At 39.6% G+C, this 13,212-nt stretch overlaps 1 non-coding gene across 1 annotated transcript; it reads right to left on the bottom strand.

Moving 5' to 3' along the window:
• Window positions 1-107, bottom strand: LOC133820572 (small nucleolar RNA R71). Its single transcript, XR_009886977.1, has one exon. It is a non-coding gene; the product is annotated as a small nucleolar RNA R71 (small nucleolar RNA).
• Between the last annotated feature and the right edge of the window lie 13,105 nt (window positions 108-13,212).

Below are 13,212 nucleotides of genomic sequence, written 5' to 3'. Positions count from 1 at the left end.
AAATTGAGGGGCGAGATCAACAATTTCTGCCAGAATGATGGAGAGTCATTGTATGAAGCTTGGGAACGGTTTAAGGAAATCTTGAGAAGATGTCCTCATCATGGCATTGAACAATGGATGCTAGAACAGAATTTTTACAATGGTTTATGTCCTACAACCAGAACCATTATTGATGCTGCAGCGGGTGGTACTTTTATGAGCAAGAGTGCAACTAGTGCTTATGAGCTGCTAGAGGACATGGCCACAAACAATCATCAGTGGTCAGAAGAAAGATCATCAGGAGTCAGAAAGGTAGTTGGGGTGCATGAGCTGGATGCAATCACTGCTCTAACAGCACAAGTAGCCTCCTTGACAAAACAGCTACAATAGAGCACTGTATCTGCTAATGCGGTTCAAATGGCAGCTAGGTGTGAAATCTGTGGTGGTCCTCATTCTTTTGATCAGTGTCCTACCAGTATTAATAGTAACACTCCGATGGATCAAGCTCAGGTTCAAGCAGTGGGAAACTTTCAGAGGCCAGCGAATAATCCATTCACCAATTCTTACAATCCTGGGTGGCAAAATCATCCTAATTTTTCTTGGAGGAATAATCAGGGCCAGCAACCTCAGTTTCATGGTCAATTTCAGAATAATATGCATCAGCAACCAATGCATCAAGCCTCTTCATCACAACAGCCTAGGCCTCAACAATCAATGAATCAAGCTCCACCTGAAAGGCCTAATGAACTGCAAGCTGTATTGTTGACCCTCACCAATACTCAAACTCAGCTTATGACAGAGACTAGATCTTCCATCAGAAACCTGGAAACACAAGTTGGGCAGTTGGCCAATATGCTCAATAACAGACCGCAGGGAAATTTGCCCAGTAATACTGAAGTCAACCCCAAGGAGCAAGTTCAGGCAATTACTCTGAGGAGTGGGAAGCAAACTGAGCAGCCTAGACCTCCACAGGCAGTAGTTCAGAATAAAGAGATGGGTGAACAGTCTGATTCAGAAAGGGTTACTGAAGACCACCAGCTTTCAGAAAAGAGTCCGCCAGTTGTTATTGAGCAGCCAGTTCGAGTTCCATACCCTCAGAGGCTTAGAAAGACTACACTTGATAAACAGTTTTCTAAGTTTTTAGAGGTGTTTAAAAAGCTGCATATAAATATTCCTTTCGCTGAGGCCTTGGAGCAGATGCCAAGCTATGTGAAATTTATGAAGGAGATTCTATCTAAGAAAAGGAGGATGGAAGACTATGAGACTGTAGCACTCACTGAAGAGTGCAGCGCGATATTACAGAGAAAGCTACCCCAAAAGCTGAGAGATCCGGGGAGCTTCACCATACCTTGCACCATTGGAAAATTTGAATGCAAACATGCTTTATGTGATCTGGGGGCGAGTATTAATCTGATGCCCTTATCTGTGTTTAGAAGACTTGGTTTGGGGGAGGCAAAACCAAAAACTGTCACTTTACAGCTCGCAGACCGATCGTTGACACATCCATGAGGTATTATTGAAGATGTTCTTGTGAAGGTGGATAAGTTCATATTTCCAGCTGACTTTATCGTTCTGGACATGGAGGAGGATACAGATGTACCAATTATTCTCGGTAGGCCATTTCTAGCCACAGGCCAAGCTCTTATTGATGTTCACAAAGGAGAGCTTAAGCTTAGAGTTCAAGGAGATGAGGTGGTCTTTAATGTCTTCAAGTCCATGAAGTGTCCGGTGGCTAGTGACAGTTGCTATAGTGTAGATGTGATAGAGAAGGCAGTCTCCAAGAGAAGGATGAGAAGTGATGCCTTAGAGGCAGTATTATTGGGTGATGAGGTCGATGATGATGATGATGCTGAGATCAGAGATTGTGTAAACTGGATCAACTCTTTCTTGCCATATTGGAAGAAGTTTCAAGAGTTAGCAGATGCGCCTGATAAACCGCTAACATCCATTCAGCAGCCACCGCAGCTGGAATTAAAGGTCCTCTCAGATCACTTGGGATATGCTTATTTGGAAGAGAATGAAACTTTACCTGTCATTGTGTCAGCTGACCTGTCAAAGATAGAATTGGAGAAACTGTTGAGGGTTTTAAGGGAGCATAAATTGGCCATTGGGTTGTAACGACCCAACTACTCTAGACTTTTGGACCATTAACGAAACTATACATACAAATCCTTAATAAAGCTTACATTGCGAAAATACCATAATTTTATTAGGAAACTTGTAAAAATAAAAGTTACTTACAAAAATACCAAGAAGGATATGGGATCCCATTGTTTGAAAAACAAAACATAACATGATTTATAATAAAAAGAGATTACATAATAAGTGCGGAAAATACATATAAAGACCATAAAAAAAACAAAACTACATCCTCGAAAATCAAACTCTTGACTCCTTGAGTCCATTCATCATCGATACACATTCTCCCAAGCATCCACGAATCTTACCGCCACTATAGCTATTTTCTTGCACATATAAACAAAAAGGAATGAGCCTAATGCCCAGCAAGGAAAATCTACCACATAGTTCATATACATCAATTTCATAAAAACATAACATAACATACATTACACTTTTATCATACACATACTATAATGGCCATTATTACTTGTGGTCCCATAGACTAAACAAGTCATATGCCCATGTGATTAGTGGGGTCCTACTAGCTAAGTAGGTCATATGCCCATAATCTATTTAGGGTCTTGTTAGTCATATGGGTCATATGCCCAAGCCTACAAACATACATATCATAACACTTATCATAACATAAGAAACATAAGATAACATAAGCATATAACATATAGATTCTATCCTATTTTCCTTACCAAAGTTACTGGGATGTGAGGACAGAGTTGGGACTTTTGGAACACTCCTAAAACCATATATAACAGGGTGAGTAGATTCGAAGAAAAAGAAATGAAAGGAATGGAAGGACTAAACCATTGAGAAACATACTTACCAAAACCTCTTTGCTCAAGAGCTTAGATTTCCTAACCAAAATAAAAATTAAGGTTAGAGGCTGAGTAGAAGACTATGAGAACTTAAAAGAAAAGTACAGAATTGAACTAGAGTTTTGGGTTACCTTGAAGACTTGTAAGACCAATCTACACCTCAAACTGAAATACTATAAAACCTTACTTTGAGATTAACTGAGAGATTCTGGATGAATCTCATGTTATTCTTTTATTCGTTTCATTCAGGCATCGTGAAAGGGTAACATGATATGGAAATTTTATAGTGATGGCCTGAAATGAAGAGACATATATCGAGGCATGTGTAAAGCTCTTACCTGTTAGCAGGTCAAAACAGTGTATCAGGAAACAGCAAGGCCATTACAGCCTTTGGGTATTTCATAGTGGGAATAAGTGAGCATCGCGATGGGTTTCGCGGTGGGATTCCCAGGTTGATGGATCGGTATGAAATGGGTATTAAGTCATTGTGGACTGGTAGTCCAAGTGAGTTTATTATATCAATAAGGATAGGTGAATATAACAGTTGATCTATATTTGAGTCTCCTGGTGAGAAGGATAGAAAGCCTTCGTGAACTCAAGGTCTATCTTATTAGATGAAGACGTTATTGTGACTTCCAAGTTTTGGAAGGGTTAGAAGGCGATGAATATATAAATGGAACACGGTACAGATTATCACTCTCAGACTGGTGGTAAATCAGAGAGAGAGGGTTATCCAATTATTATTGGAGGAAAATCTTATAAGATGAGTGAGGAAATATATGTATATGCTGGATCCTGAGGTGGTTCAGGGGATTTATGAGATTGCTGGAGCCTAAATTTCGGTTGCTCATGTCTCAGAATAGACAGAACAATATTATTGAACTGGAAAGTGGGAATGTGGAATTCCAAGTAAGAGAATGTGTTTTCTCTAAGGTATCACTATGGGGAAAGAAGTGAGGAAACCCCAGTTCCAATTAAGCTCTAGTTTGTTTCAGCAGTTGGATCCAGAATGGGTCTGAACAGGGTGACTCTGAATCAGTTTTACTTTTGGCACTACCATTTGTATGCAATGAGTTGTGTGCTTTCATGCAGTGGGCATGGGCCGAAGGAACCTATAAGTTGATTGATGAGAATCTGAACGTTGGGTTAAGTATTCCGGTAAGGAATAGCCAGTTCAGATTGTGACATAAGTAATGAGGTTCTGATGAGCAGAATGTACCTTGGGTTAAGGTAAGGCTATAGAAACACTGAGGTCAGGGAATGACCTAGGGGATTGTGTCAATCGTGTGGAATTCTTGTTCCGAGCTGTTGAGTAAATTTTGAGGACGAAATTTCTGTAAGGAGGGGATAGTTGTAATGCCCCGAATTTCCTAATAAGGTTTAGGACCTTGATTAGGAGGCCGGGAGGGCCATAATTGCTTTATTATGTTATTTAATGATAATATGCATGTTTAGGTGTATTAAATATGCATGTGAACCCATTTGTGATTAATTGGGTGATTTTCATATTTTGGCCATTTCAGGCATTTTTGGCATATATGTGAAATGGGCGTGGTGCTTTGTTATTATTTGGTTATGCCGGGTTACCCAGCACAAGACGATCCTAGGAGGTAAGCTAGTGGGAAAGTCACAACGGGATTTAAGTTTGACTTGGCGTAAGTCAAGGGGTATTTAGAGCATTACCGGGTTATTGGGTAATGGGAATTAATATTTGGTAATAAATTGGGAGTTAGTAAGACCAGGGGGAAATTCTGGAAGTTTTGACTATAGTGTTCCCCGGGGGTGTTTTCGGGACCCCGGGCATTAGGTTTTATTGGAAGCTACTTAAGCTTGAAGTAAACTTTTAAGAAAATAAAAAGAACGTTCTGTACGTTCTCTTTCCCTAAAAGTTCCCTTTTTGTCTCCCGATCGCGTTTTCAAAGATAACTTGAGTTTTAGGTATCGGAATCAAGCGAGGATTGAGGCATAGCAATCCTAAGGAGGATTAGAAGCTTATTATCCAGAGGATTTAGTTGGAAACAACTCAATCAGAGGTAATTCAAGTTTAAGTTTTTAAAAGTTTTTAAGCTTGAATTGGATTTTTGTGAATCGTTGGGTTTTTAGTTTGTTTGAGCTTCAGGTTTTGGTGGTTTTGGACCATTGAGAAGTTTGGGAACTTTGATTTAATGATTTGGAGATGTTTGGATGGGTTTTTGGAAGGTTTAAAAGTGGAAAAAACAAGAAAAATGGCTGGTGCGAAGTTGGGCCGCGGCCTTGTTCTTGGGCGCCGTGGCCCTAGCTTGAAGAAGATGGAGGAGGCTCTGCCAGGGGGGCGGGCTGCGGCATGGCCATGTAGGGCCGCAGCCCTTAAGGGAAAAATTGCCCAAAAGTGTGTTTTTGTGATGGAAACTTAACTCTAAGGGCCTGGGATCGATCCTACTACTTAGTTGAGTGGGATTCGATGTCTCGGAGGCTTGGGTTGGGTTTGGAAGTATTTATTTACTCATTTTGATGAGGTTTTATATTATGGTTGTGAGTAGGTTATCACTAGAGGCTTGGAATCAGGATCGTTCTTGTGGCTCGTTTGTTGGTAACCTGTGCTTGGACCCAAGGTAAGAAAACTGCACCCTGTGTATATGAGACATGCATGGCTATTAATGATGCATGATGGTTGATTATTGGATATGACATGCATGGATATTATGATGCATGTTGGTTGATTATTGAGTATGACATGCATGGCTATTCTTGATGCATGTTGGTTGACATGCATGGCTGCTATTGGTGCATGTTGGATTGCTGGATATATTGCATATGATGCATGAGAAACATGTGATTAGGACATGCTTTGTATACTGAGTATGATATCGTTCAGAGCTTGAGCCTCTGTGTTTATGCATGGCCCTAATAACACTAATACCTGTTTAGTAAGCATGCTAAATGCCTCGTTTATTGATATGGAACATGAGATATATGATTGGTGGCATGTCTTACCTGTGAATGACACTGACTAATCAGGGACCGACTCTAAAGTCGAGAATTACGCATTGAATGGCTCCATGGCATTAATGCTGGATCGACTCTAAAGTCGAGAATCATGCATTGAGTGGCTCCATGGCACTAATGCTAGACCGACCCTAAGGTCGATGAATCATGCATTGAATGGCTCCATGACATTAATGCTGGACCGACTCTAAAGCCGAGAATCATGCATTGAGTGGCTCCATGGCACTAATGCTAGACCGACCCTAAGGTCGATGATCACGTATTGAATAGCTCCATGGCATTAATGCGGGACCGACCCTAAGGTCGAAGAACTTATAAGCGCTTGCCTGGTCTATGACCAGATGTTTATAGCCAAGGTATATGACCCCGGTGACTGTTTGTCACAAGGCTAGGGGACGCTGTCCATAGCGCGACTCTAGAGTCGGGAGGAAGGTTATGTTGGTGACCATTCACCATGCACCTGTCCTAATCAAACTTATGAAAGAATCAGTTATCAGTTAAGCCCTGGTGACCCTATCGTCACATGGCTAGAGGGAGCTATGCTCATTATCGTGACTTTCGGCTATTGTCACCTATTTTCTTGGACTGATAGTCCTGAATGGTTATTATGATTGTTGTTGATATTATATCATGCTTTATTGTGTTTTCTTGCTGGGCTTCGGCTCACGGGTGCTACGTGGTGCAGGTAAAGGCAAGAGGAAGCTGAACCATCCTTGAGTTGAAGAGCTTAGGTGATGTTGTGTACATATGCAGCTGCTCGACTGCCACGGCCAAGGTTTAAGGTGGAACTAGGGTTGAACCTTGTTTTGCTGCTTAGAACGGCCTGTTGTAAATATTTTCTGTAATAAACTCTGAAATTTATATTTTCGGGATCCCAATGTATATGTTAAGAGTTCTAGTGAAACTTTATATCCTTACCAAAGTTTTTAATCCCTAAACCGCTAATCATACTTAGTTCACGTTTTTGGCCAAATGACTCGATTAGCGAGTTTAGCACTGTTTACAAGGCACACCGTAACGGTCCCTGGAGGTTGGGGCGTTACAGGCAGGCCATAGCTACTACTGTTTCTTGGATAGGTATTCAGGGTATCACCAGAGGATCAAGAGAAAACAACTTTTACATGTCCTTATGGCACATTTGCTTTCAGGAGAATGCCATTTGGACTATGTAATGCCCCTGCAACATTTCAACGGTGAATGATGGCCATATTTTCAGACATGGTAGAACGGTGTATTGAGATATTCGTGGATGATTTCTCTGTTTTTGGCTCATCATTTGACCTCTGCTTGGGTAACTTGGAGAACGTGTTGAACCGTTGTGAGAAGGCTAATTTGGTGTTGAATTGGGAGAAATGTCATTTTATGGTGAAAGAGGGGATTGTTCTTGGCCATAAAATTTCAAGTGAGGGAATTGAGGTGGATAGAGCAAAAATTTCTACCATTGAAAAGCTGCCTCCACCAGTTTCAGTCAAACGTGTTAGAAGTTTTCTTGGTCACGCTGGGTTCTATCGAAGATTCAAAGATTTCTCTAAAGTGTCCAAGCCTCTCTCAAATCTGCTTATGAATGGAGTTGTCTTTGATTTTAATGATGAATGTTTGAGGGCTTTCAATTTCTTGAAAGAAAAGCTTATTTATGCTCCAATTGTGATAGCTCCAAATTGGGAATTGCCTTTTGAGTTGATGTGTGATGCCAGTGACTATGTAGTGGGGGCAGTTTTGGGACAGGGAATTGACAAGGTATTCAGGTCTATTTATTATGCTAGTCGGACTCTAAATGATGCTCAGCTGAATTATGCTACTACAGAAAAAGAGTTGCTAGCTATTGTGTTTGCTTGTGATAAATTGATAACTCTACAAAATAGAGTTATTTTACCACTTTTTATGTGCTAATTGTTGCTTAATCCTTGAGTTTTTAATTGATTTATTAAGTTTTTAAGTAATTTTGAATTTATTAGGTTTATTTTAATTTTATAGATTTTTGTGTGTTTTTATAGTTATTTTGTTGTAAAATGTTGGAGTTAATTATTTGAATTATTGTTGTTTAATTTGAGGTAAAAAAATGTTGTATTATTGAACTTAATTGTAAAATATAAATTAAGTTATAATTAATATTTTCAAAGAATTAAATTGATTTATTTTATAATTGAAAATATTTTATCATGACTTAATTTATATTTATTTTGTAGGGAAGTTAGTGCAATTTTGGGTTTTAAAAAGTGAGGAAAAGAATGAAGAAAAGTGGCGTTTTTGAAAACCCAAATGAGCCCAGCTCCAAGGCCCAAACCGCCTGCTACAACTCCTTCAGCAATCATGTATGAGACTCCCTCTTCATCAGCCGTACGGACAAGCAGCATATAGCCTCTTCAGCAACATCACACCTGAAGCTCTCCCAGCCGAGTGATGCATCTCCAAGCCAACTTCAGCATATGGCCTCTTCAGCCTGCTCCCACCGAAGCCCAGGCCAGGCCCCTACACCAGCTGCTCCATTTGGGCTGGCTGCCTCTTCAGGCCCAACGCCACAGTCAGGCCCACCACGCCAGCTATCTCCTTCAGCACAAAACAGCCACCAAAAAGACCAAAAAGTCACATTTTTCTTCCCAATATTTTTTCCTTTCACTCAAATATCAATTCACTCTTCCTCATTTTTCTTACCTAAATAAACATTCCTAATTTATTTTTTTACCCTAGCTTTTCACTAATCTTTTACCCAACCAAACATTTCATCTTTCCAATACTCTTACACTTACTCTATTTATCCTACCACTTCCCAACACAATTAAATTAATCAATTTATTTATTTTAATTTGATTAATTTAATCTCCATATTTTGCCTATAAATAAAGTCTTGTAAGACCATTTGGGGAGCTCTTCTTCTTCATCTTTTCAACATCTTCTACACATATTTTTCTCTCTTCTTTTCACTATTTTCTATCTACCATTTTCATCTTTTGAAGAGCATGTCAAGTATGTTATTTTGTAATTTTTATTTCAATCTAGTTATGAGCTTCTAATCTTTTTCAAAGGTTATTAAGATGATGATGAAGCAAAATGTAACTAGATAGTATTTTTTGTTGTATGTTGATTTCCCATTTGTACAACATTGTTTATGGATTTTTCTATCAAAGATATTCATTTTTCATCTAGTGTTGATTGTTAAAGCATTTTACACTTAGTTCTTCATTATGCAAAAATATGATATTCTTTGATTAAATGTTTTTCATTAAATTGTTCACATCTAATTCTTAGAGCATAAGTATCATATTTTGCCTAAACATAATCTCTTTGATTTTTTGTAGTTTCATTAGGTTGTAACACAACTAATGCTTAGAAATTATGTCTTATATAAGTGAAGAAAAATCCTACATTTTTAAAGTAACTTGTGCTTGAATAGAAAATGTATTTTGAAAAAAGTATAGTGTGATTTATTTCAACTATATCTAAACTTGGGAATCAATATACTTATAAATACTATTGAACTTGCATTTTGTGGATTCTAATATCTTAATAATCTTATTTTACATATCTCATTTGAAAACCATTTTTCTATTTAATCATTAATCTTTTTATTACTTGTCTTTTATTTTTCTAAAACAAAATCTCATCAAATATTTGGAACTAGGTTAGAATATTCTTGCTTTGTTTGAAATAGTTTCTTTTGATGTTAGTCAACTCCCATGGGTTCGACCTCGTACTTACATGAACATTATATTCCGAAACGATTCGTGCACTTGCGAGTTTAAATATTAAAACACCCTCCTTTGGGATCAACATAAATTTAGACCATATCTGATTGGTAACAAAGTGATTGTCTACACTGATCACTCTGCCATTAAATACTTGATGTCAAAGAAAGATGCCAAGCCCCGCCTGATTAGATGGATTCTTTTGCTTCAAGAATTTGACATGGAGATTCGTGACAAGAAGGGCAGCGAGAATGTGGTAGCTGATCATCTCTCTAGACTTGAGGTGGAGGAGACGGAAAATAAGAAAGCAGTGCAAATCAATGATCCATTTCCCGATGAGCAGTTGTTTGGGGTAAGTGAGACTTTAGCTGTTCCTTGGTTTGCTGACATAGTGAACTTCTTGGTTGCCAAGATTGTGCCTCCTGAAATGTCAAAGCAGCAATTAAAGAAATTATTTTCTAAGGTGAAACACTACTATTGGGAGGAACCTATTCTCTATAGGCATTGTGTTGATCAGATTATCAGAAGGTGTGTTCTTGAAGAAGAGATGCAGTCCATTCTTAATCACTGTCACACTCAACAATGTGGAGGGCACTTTGGGGCATCAAGAACGGCGGCCAAGGTATTACAAAGTGGTTTCTATTGGCCTTCATTATTCAAGGATGCCAATGTTTTTGTCAAGGCTTGTGATAGATATCATCGAACTGGTAATATCTCGAGGAGAAATGAAATGCCTTTACAGGGGATTCTTGAAGTAGAACTGTTTGATGTATGGGGCATCGATTTCATGGGGCCTTTTCCACCATCTTACAACAATGAATATATTATATTGGCAGTAGATTATGTATCCAAATGGGTGGAGGCTGCAGCAACTAGAGCCAATGACGGTAAAACTGTTCTTAATTTTCTGCATAAACATATTTTTACTAGATTTGGCACTCCCCGAGCTCTTATTAGTGATGAAGGGAAACACTTTGTGAATAAACAACTTGATGCATTGCTTGCTCATTATGGAGTATATCTTCGAAAAGCTTTGCCTTACCATCCTCAATCAAATGGGCAAGCTGAAATTTCAAACAGAGAAATCAAAAGTATCCTTGAGAAGACCGTTGACAGTTCAAGAAAAAATTGGTCGAAGAAGTTAGATGATGCGATTTGGCTTACAGAACTGCATTCAAAACACCAATAGGCATGTCTCCTTACAGGTTGGTGTTCGGTAAAGTGTGTCATTTACCAGTTGAACTGGAGCATAGGGCATTCTGGGCTATGAAAAAGTTAAATTTTGATTGGAGTGCCGTTAGTGAACGAAGGCTGTTGCAACTGAATGAACTTGACGGGTTCAGAAATGAGGCATATGAGAACGCCAAGATTTATAAAGAAAGAACAAAGGCTTGGCATGACAAGAACTTAATCAGGAAAGAGTTCCAACCAGGGCAGCAGGTACTTCTTTTTAATTCAAGACTGCGACTGTTTCCTGGCAAATTGAAGTCAAGATGGTCAGGGCCATTCACTGTTGTTCAGGTTTTTCCATATGGTTCTGTAGAAGTTCGGGGCAACTCAGGTGATTCCTTTAAAGTCAATGGTCAGAGATTGAAGCCCTACTTGGGTGGTAGTTTTGATCAAGCAAAGTCTATCCTCCTTCTGAAGCCTCTCTGAAGAGGGGTTCAGCGTCCGGCTAAATGAGGTTAACGACAACGCTTGTAGGAGGCACCCTAAGTTTTCTTTGTTATTTATTTTACTTTTGTATTTTTAAACAATGGATATTTGGTTTATTTTTGGACTTTTAGAATCGTGAAAAACGTGAAAAAAAAACTAAAAAAAAATAAAAAAAAATGGAGAATCCTTAAGGGCCGCGGCATAGCCATATAATGCCGCGGCATTGGGGGTTCCAGAGGCCCACGAATTTTGAAGTTTAGGGGCGGGCCGCGACATGGATGAGGAGGGCCGCGGCATTGAAACCCAGTTTTTCCCAAAAAAGAGAGGCGGGCCGCGGCATGGATACCATGATGCCGCGGCATTCTAGGCTAGAGATTTGATGCGGGCCGCGGCATGGTCAAAGTAGAGCCGCGGCCCGTGTCCGAAATCTGGGGTAAAAAGCCCTAAATTAGCCATTATTCTCATTCACTTTCACTTTCACAATTTGCCATCCTACTCATGCCTCCTCTTCTCTCTCAATTCTTGAGACTTTCATCAGCCAAAGAGACAAAAAGGAGAAGTCTTGTGCCATTCAAGTAAGTGTCTCACATCTATTCTAGTGCTTTTGATTGGAGAATAGATTACATTGTGGTATTGTGGACTGTTTTATGCTTTTCTTGTGAGACATTTAAGGGGTTTGTCAATTGTTTTTCTGGGATTAGTGGTTGGGCTGTTTGATTTTGTTACTTAGAAATTTTTGGGGGAGTGAAACCAAGGGGAAGTTGTACTCAAGTTCTTGAAAACCAATTTGGGGGTTTAGTCTGTTCTTGTATTGAAAAACAATGGGTCCTAAGAGAAATCCTCCGAGAGGTACCCCCTCAAAGAAAGCCTCCTCATCTCGCACTCAACCACCACCACCTCCCCCGGCTGAATATGACACACAATTATTTTTCAATAAGGAAGCAGCTGACTTGTTTAAAAAGATTCATAAGAAATATGTGGTAAGGGAAAGGGGATTTGAGTTTCATGAGGCACCCTTGGTACAAAACCCTGCTTATGATATCATCAGAGCTGAAATATTGCGACGTAATTGGGGTTTCTTCTGCGACTCTACCTGTGTGGGAACGGCCAACTACTCTCAGATGTTTGAATTCTTTGCCAACTTCCCATATCTTGATGCAGAAAAGCAAAAAAAATTTAGGGGTAAAATGGTGCCTACGGAATCTTATTAATTTAACCAATTACTGCACCTCCCTTCATTGTCTGCACAAGAGGACGAACATTGGCAGTTGGCCCATTTTGATGAGCCAGACTATGATGCTGTGGCTGCAGTTCTGAGTATGGAAGGTGCGCGGTTCAACTATCATAATGGAAAGCCCAAAGACATGAACAGGTGGCAGCTCAATCCAATTGCGAAGGCATGGGTTTATTTTGTAAGTTCACGTTTATTGCCGACCTCTAATCTTTCTACTGTTGATAGAGAGCGCTGCTTGTTGGTTTATGCTATCATGACCAAAATGAAAGTTGATGTGGGCCGAATAATTCGCTATAGCATTCGCAACATCAACAGATTCAATACTACAGCTGGTGTTGCCCATGGTACTTTCCTCTCGACCCTATGCAACACTTATGAGGTACTAGTCTACCCAAGCGATCTAGTCCGGAAGCCAATGGGGCCAATCAATCAGACTATGTTTACGGCATTCCCTTCGGCTTCTCTTTCGCCGCCTTCCTCTAGCTAGCATAATAAGCATAGCCGGGCTGATGAACCAGTGGACATTGATCAAGCTGAGGAAGAGGAAGCAGATGAAGCAGGTCTCAGTAACCCACCTTCGAATTTGGCAATTGGTGGACCTATTGATGAGCACACGCATGATTGATTGGATTATCTTATTCAGCAAAATCAATACTTAATCCAATCGCATCATGCGCAAAATCAGCATTATAATGACTTCATGGTGCAACAAAATGAGTATGCG

The sequence above is a fragment of the Humulus lupulus genome, chromosome 2 (assembly GCF_963169125.1).
Source record: "Humulus lupulus chromosome 2, drHumLupu1.1, whole genome shotgun sequence".
NCBI classification, from domain to species: Eukaryota; Viridiplantae; Streptophyta; class Magnoliopsida; order Rosales; family Cannabaceae; genus Humulus; species Humulus lupulus.
Note: the sequence above shows the minus strand (reverse complement) of the source record. Positions and strands in the feature narration are given on the sequence as shown.